Raw genomic sequence first — 6,993 nt, 5'->3', positions numbered from 1 at the left:
CAGACCCTGGTTCCATTCCAGGCTGTATCACAGCAGCTAGAGAAGTCACTACAGACGCTGGTTCCATTCCAAGCTGTATCACAGCGGCTAGAGGTTAGAGGAGTCACTACAGACCCTGGTTCCATTCCAGGCTGTATCACAGCGGCTAGAGGTTAGAGGAGTCACTACAGACCCTGGTTTCATTCCAGACTGTATCAAAGCAGCTAGAGGAGTCACTACAGACCCTTGGTTCCATTCCAGGCTGTATCACAGAGACTAGAGGAGTCACTACAGACCCTGGTTCCATTCCAGGCTGTATCACAGAGAATAGAGGAGTCACTACAGACCCTGGTTCCATTCCAGGCTGTATCACAGAGGCTAGAGCAGTCACTACAGACCCTGGTTCCATTCCAGGCTGTATCACAGCGGCTAGAGGAGTCACTACAGACCCTGGTTCCATTCCAGGCTGTATTACAGCGGCTAGAGGAGTCACTACAGACCCTGGTCCCATTCCAAGCGGTATCATAGTGGCTAGAGGCTAGAGGAGTCACTACAGACCCTGGTTCCATTCCAGGCTGTATCACAGCGGCTAGAGGCTAGAGGAGTCACTACAGACCCTGGTTCCATTCCAGGCTGTATCACAGAGGGTAGAGGAGTCACTACATACCCTGGTTCCATTCCAGGCTGTATCACAGCGGCTAGAGGTTAGAGGAGTCACTACAGACCCTGGTTCCATTCCAGGCTGTATCACAGCAGCTAGAGGAGTCACTACAGACCCTGGTTCCATTCCAGGCTGTATCACAGAGACAAGAGGCTAGAGGAGTCACTACAGACCCTGGTTCCATTCCAGGCTGTATCACAGCGGCTAGAGGCTAGAGGAGTCACTCCAGACCCTGGTTCCATTCCAGACTGTATCACAGCAGCTAGAGGAGTCACTACAGACCCTGGTTCCATTCTAGGCTGTATCACAGCGGCTAGAGGCTAGATGAGTCACTACAGACCCTGGTTCCATTCCAGGCTGTATCACAGAGGCTAGAGGAGTCACTACATACCCTGGTTCCATTCCAGGCTGTATCACAGCGGCTAGAGGCTAGAGGAGTCACTACAGACCCTGGTTCCATTCCAGGCTGTATCACAGAGGGTAGAGGAGTCACTACAGACCCTGGTTCCATTCCAGGCTGTATCACAGCGGCTAGAGGTTAGAGGAGTCACTCCAGACCCTGGTTCCATTCCAGGCTGTATCACAGAGGTTAGAGGCGTCACTACAGACCCTGGTTCCATTCCAGGCTGTATCACAGAGCTTAGAGGCGTCACTACAGACCCTGGTTCCATTCCAGGCTGTATCACAGCGGCTATAGGCTAGAGGAGTCACTACAGACCCTGGTTCCATTCCAGGCTGCATCACAGAGGCTAGAGGCGTCACTACAGACCCTGGTTCCATTCCAGGCTGTATCACAGCGGCTAGAGGCGTCACTAAAGACCCTGGTTCCATTCCAGGCTGTATCACAGAGGCTAGAGGAGTCACTACAGACCCTGGTTCCATTCCAGGCTGTATCACAGAGGCTAGAGGAGTCACTACAGACCCTGGTTCCATTCCAGGCTGTATCACAGCAGCTAGAGAAGTCACTACAGACGCTGGTTCCATTCCAAGCTGTATCACAGCGGCTAGAGGTTAGAGGAGTCACTACAGACCCTGGTTCCATTCCAGGCTGTATCACAGCGGCTAGAGGTTAGAGGAGTCACTACAGACCCTGGTTTCATTCCAGACTGTATCACAGCAGCTAGAGGAGTCACTACAGACCCTTGGTTCCATTCCAGGCTGTATCACAGAGACTAGAGGAGTCACTACAGACCCTGGTTCCATTCCAGGCTGTATCACAGAGAATAGAGGAGTCACTACAGACCCTGGTTCCATTCCAGGCTGTATCACAGAGGCTAGAGCAGTCACTACAGACCCTGGTTCCATTCCAGGCTGTATCACAGCGGCTAGAGGAGTCACTACAGACCCTGGTTCCATTCCAGGCTGTATTACAGCGGCTAGAGGAGTCACTACAGACCCTGGTCCCATTCCAAGCGGTATCATAGTGGCTAGAGGCTAGAGGAGTCACTACAGACCCTGGTTCCATTCCAGGCTGTATCACAGCGGCTAGAGGCTAGAGGAGTCACTACAGACCCTGGTTCCATTCCAGGCTGTATCACAGAGGCTAGAGGAGTCACTACAGACCCTGGTTCCATTCCAGGCTGTATCACAGCGGCTAGAGGCTAGAGGAGTCACTCCAGACCCTGGTTCCATTCCAGACTGTATCACAGCAGCTAGAGGAGTCACTACAGACCCTTGGTTCCATTCCAGGCTGTATCACAGAGACTAGAGGAGTCACTACAGACCCTGGTTCCATTCCAGGCTGTATCACAGAGAATAGAGGAGTCACTACAGACCCTGGTTCCATTCCAGGCTGTATCACAGAGGCTAGAGCAGTCACTACAGACCCTGGTTCCATTCCAGGCTGTATCACAGCGGCTAGAGGAGTCACTACAGACCCTGGTTCCATTCCAGGCTGTATTACAGCGGCTAGAGGAGTCACTACAGACCCTGGTTCCATTCTAGGCTGTTTCACAGTGGCTAGAGGAGTCATTACAGACCCTGGTTCCATTCCAGGCTGTATCACAGCGGCTAGAGGAGTCACTACAGACCCTGGTTCCATTCCAGGCTGTATCACAGCGGCTAGATGCTAGATGAGTCACTACAGACCCTGGTTCCATTCCAGGCTGTATCACAGAGGCTAGAGGAGTCACTACATACCCTGGTTCCATTCCAGGCTGTATCACAGCGGCTAGAGGCTAGATGAGTCACTACAGACCCTGGTTCCATTCCAGGCTGTAACACAGCAGCTAGAGAAGTCACTACAGAGCCTGGTTCCATTTCAGGCTGTATCACAGCGGCTAGAGGCTAGAGGAGTCACTACAGACCCTGGTTCCATTCCAGGCTGTATCACAGAGGGTAGAGGAGTCAGTACAGACCCTGGTTCCATTCCAGGCTGTATCACAGCGGCTAGAGGAGTCACTACAGACCCTGGTTCCATTCCAGGCTGTATCACAGAGACAAGAGGCTAGAGGAGTCACTACAGACCCTGGTTCCATTCCAGGCTGTATCACAGCGGCTAGAGGCTAGAGGAGTCACTCCAGACTCTGGTTCCATTCCAGGCTGTATTACAGCGGCTAGAGGAGTCACTACAGACCCTGGTTCCATTCCAGGCTGTATCACAGCGGCTAGAGGAGTCACTACAGACCGTGGTTCCATTCCAGGCTGTATTACAGCGGCTAGAGGAGTCACTACAGACCCTGGTCCCATTCCAAGCGGTATCATAGTGGCTAGAGGCTAGAGGAGTCACTACAGACCCTGGTTCCATTCCAGGCTGTATCACAGCGGCTAGAGGCTAGAGGAGTCACTACAGACCCTGGTTCCATTCCAGGCTGTATCACAGAGGCTAGAGGAGTCACTACAGACCCTGGTTCCATTCCAGGCTGTATCACAGCGGCTAGAGGCTAGAGGAGTCACTCCAGACCCTGGTTCCATTCCAGACTGTATCACAGCAGCTAGAGGAGTCACTACAGACCCTTGGTTCCATTCCAGGCTGTATCACAGAGACTAGAGGAGTCACTACAGACCCTGGTTCCATTCCAGGCTGTATCACAGAGAATAGAGGAGTCACTACAGACCCTGGTTCCATTCCAGGCTGTATCACAGAGGCTAGAGCAGTCACTACAGACCCTGGTTCCATTCCAGGCTGTATCACAGCGGCTAGAGGAGTCACTACAGACCCTGGTTCCATTCCAGGCTGTATTACAGCGGCTAGAGGAGTCACTACAGACCCTGGTTCCATTCTAGGCTGTTTCACAGTGGCTAGAGGAGTCATTACAGACCCTGGTTCCATTCCAGGCTGTATCACAGCGGCTAGAGGAGTCACTACAGACCCTGGTTCCATTCCAGGCTGTATCACAGCGGCTAGATGCTAGATGAGTCACTACAGACCCTGGTTCCATTCCAGGCTGTATCACAGAGGCTAGAGGAGTCACTACATACCCTGGTTCCATTCCAGGCTGTATCACAGCGGCTAGAGGCTAGATGAGTCACTACAGACCCTGGTTCCATTCCAGGCTGTAACACAGCAGCTAGAGAAGTCACTACAGAGCCTGGTTCCATTTCAGGCTGTATCACAGCGGCTAGAGGCTAGAGGAGTCACTACAGACCCTGGTTCCATTCCAGGCTGTATCACAGAGGGTAGAGGAGTCAGTACAGACCCTGGTTCCATTCCAGGCTGTATCACAGCGGCTAGAGGAGTCACTACAGACCCTGGTTCCATTCCAGGCTGTATCACAGAGACAAGAGGCTAGAGGAGTCACTACAGACCCTGGTTCCATTCCAGGCTGTATCACAGCGGCTAGAGGCTAGAGGAGTCACTCCAGACTCTGGTTCCATTCCAGGCTGTATTACAGCGGCTAGAGGAGTCACTACAGACCCTGGTTCCATTCTAGGCTGTATCACAGCGGCTAGAGGCTAGATGAGTCACTACAGACCCTGGTTCCATTCCAGGCTGTATCACAGAGGCTAGAGGAGTCACTACATACCCTGGTTCCATTCCAGGCTGTATCACAGCGGCTAGAGGCTAGAGGAGTCACTACAGACCCTGGTTCCATTCCAGGCTGTATCACAGAGGGTAGAGGAGTCACTACAGACCCTGGTTCCATTCCAGGCTGTATCACAGCGGCTAGAGGTTAGAGGAGTCACTACAGACCCTGGTTCCATTCCAGGCTGTATCACAGCAGCTAGAGGAGTCACTACAGACCCTGGTTCCATTCCAGGCTGTATCACAGAGACAAGAGGCTAGAGGAGTCACTACAGACCCTGGTTCCATTCCAGGCTGTATCACAGAGGTTAGAGGCGTCACTACAGACCCTGGTTCCATTCCAGGCTGTATCACAGCGGCTAGAGGCTAGAGGAGTCACTACAGACCCTGGTTCCATTCCAGGCTGTATCACAGAGGGTAGAGGAGTCACTACAGACCCTGGTTCCATTCCAGGCTGTATCACAGAGGCTAGAGGAGTCACTACAGACCCTGGTTCCATTCCAGGCTGTATCACAGCAGCTAGAGAAGTCACTACAGACGCTGGTTCCATTCCAAGCTATATCACAGCGGCTAGAGGTTAGAGGAGTCACTACAGACCCTGGTTCCATTCCAGGCTGTATTACAGCGGCTAGAGGAGTCACTACAGACCCTGGCTCCATTCTAGGCCGTATCACAGCGGCTAGAGGCTAGATGAGTCACTACAGACCCTGGTTCCATTCCAGGCTGTATCACAGAGGCTAGAGGAGTCACTACATACCCTGGTTCCATTCCAGGCTGTATCACAGCGGCTAGAGGCTAGAGGAGTCACTACAGACCCTGGTTCCATTCCAGGCTGTATCACAGAGGGTAGAGGAGTCACTACAGACCCTGGTTCCATTCCAGGCTGTATCACAGCGGCTAGAGGTTAGAGGAGTCACTCCAGACCCTGGTTCCATTCCAGGCTGTATCACAGAGGTTAGAGGCGTCACTACAGACCCTGGTTCCATTCCAGGCTGTATCACAGAGCTTAGAGGCGTCACTACAGACCCTGGTTCCATTCCAGGCTGTATCACAGCGGCTATAGGCTAGAGGAGTCACTACAGACCCTGGTTCCATTCCAGGCTGCATCACAGAGGCTAGAGGCGTCACTACAGACCCTGGTTCCATTCCAGGCTGTATCACAGCGGCTAGAGGCGTCACTAAAGACCCTGGTTCCATTCCAGGCTGTATCACAGAGGCTAGAGGAGTCACTACAGACCCTGGTTCCATTCCAGGCTGTATCACAGAGGCTAGAGGAGTCACTACAGACCCTGGTTCCATTCCAGGCTGTATCACAGCAGCTAGAGAAGTCACTACAGACGCTGGTTCCATTCCAAGCTGTATCACAGCGGCTAGAGGTTAGAGGAGTCACTACAGACCCTGGTTCCATTCCAGGCTGTATCACAGCGGCTAGAGGTTAGAGGAGTCACTACAGACCCTGGTTTCATTCCAGACTGTATCACAGCAGCTAGAGGAGTCACTACAGACCCTTGGTTCCATTCCAGGCTGTATCACAGAGACTAGAGGAGTCACTACAGACCCTGGTTCCATTCCAGGCTGTATCACAGAGAATAGAGGAGTCACTACAGACCCTGGTTCCATTCCAGGCTGTATCACAGAGGCTAGAGCAGTCACTACAGACCCTGGTTCCATTCCAGGCTGTATCACAGCGGCTAGAGGAGTCACTACAGACCCTGGTTCCATTCCAGGCTGTATTACAGCGGCTAGAGGAGTCACTACAGACCCTGGTCCCATTCCAAGCGGTATCATAGTGGCTAGAGGCTAGAGGAGTCACTACAGACCCTGGTTCCATTCCAGGCTGTATCACAGCGGCTAGAGGCTAGAGGAGTCACTACAGACCCTGGTTCCATTCCAGGCTGTATCACAGAGGGTAGAGGAGTCACTACATACCCTGGTTCCATTCCAGGCTGTATCACAGCGGCTAGAGGTTAGAGGAGTCACTACAGACCCTGGTTCCATTCCAGGCTGTATCACAGCAGCTAGAGGAGTCACTACAGACCCTGGTTCCATTCCAGGCTGTATCACAGAGACAAGAGGCTAGAGGAGTCACTACAGACCCTGGTTCCATTCCAGGCTGTATCACAGCGGCTAGAGGCTAGAGGAGTCACTCCAGACCCTGGTTCCATTCCAGACTGTATCACAGCAGCTAGAGGAGTCACTACAGACCCTGGTTCCATTCTAGGCTGTATCACAGCGGCTAGAGGCTAGATGAGTCACTACAGACCCTGGTTCCATTCCAGGCTGTATCACAGAGGCTAGAGGAGTCACTACATACCCTGGTTCCATTCCAGGCTGTATCACAGCGGCTAGAGGCTAGAGGAGTCACTACAGACCCTGGTTCCATTCCAGG

This window comes from Oncorhynchus mykiss, chromosome 2, assembly GCF_013265735.2.
Source record: "Oncorhynchus mykiss isolate Arlee chromosome 2, USDA_OmykA_1.1, whole genome shotgun sequence".
NCBI lineage: Eukaryota > Metazoa > Chordata > Actinopteri > Salmoniformes > Salmonidae > Oncorhynchus > Oncorhynchus mykiss.
The sequence above is the reverse complement of the archived record's forward strand: the minus strand, read 5'-3'. Positions refer to the sequence as shown.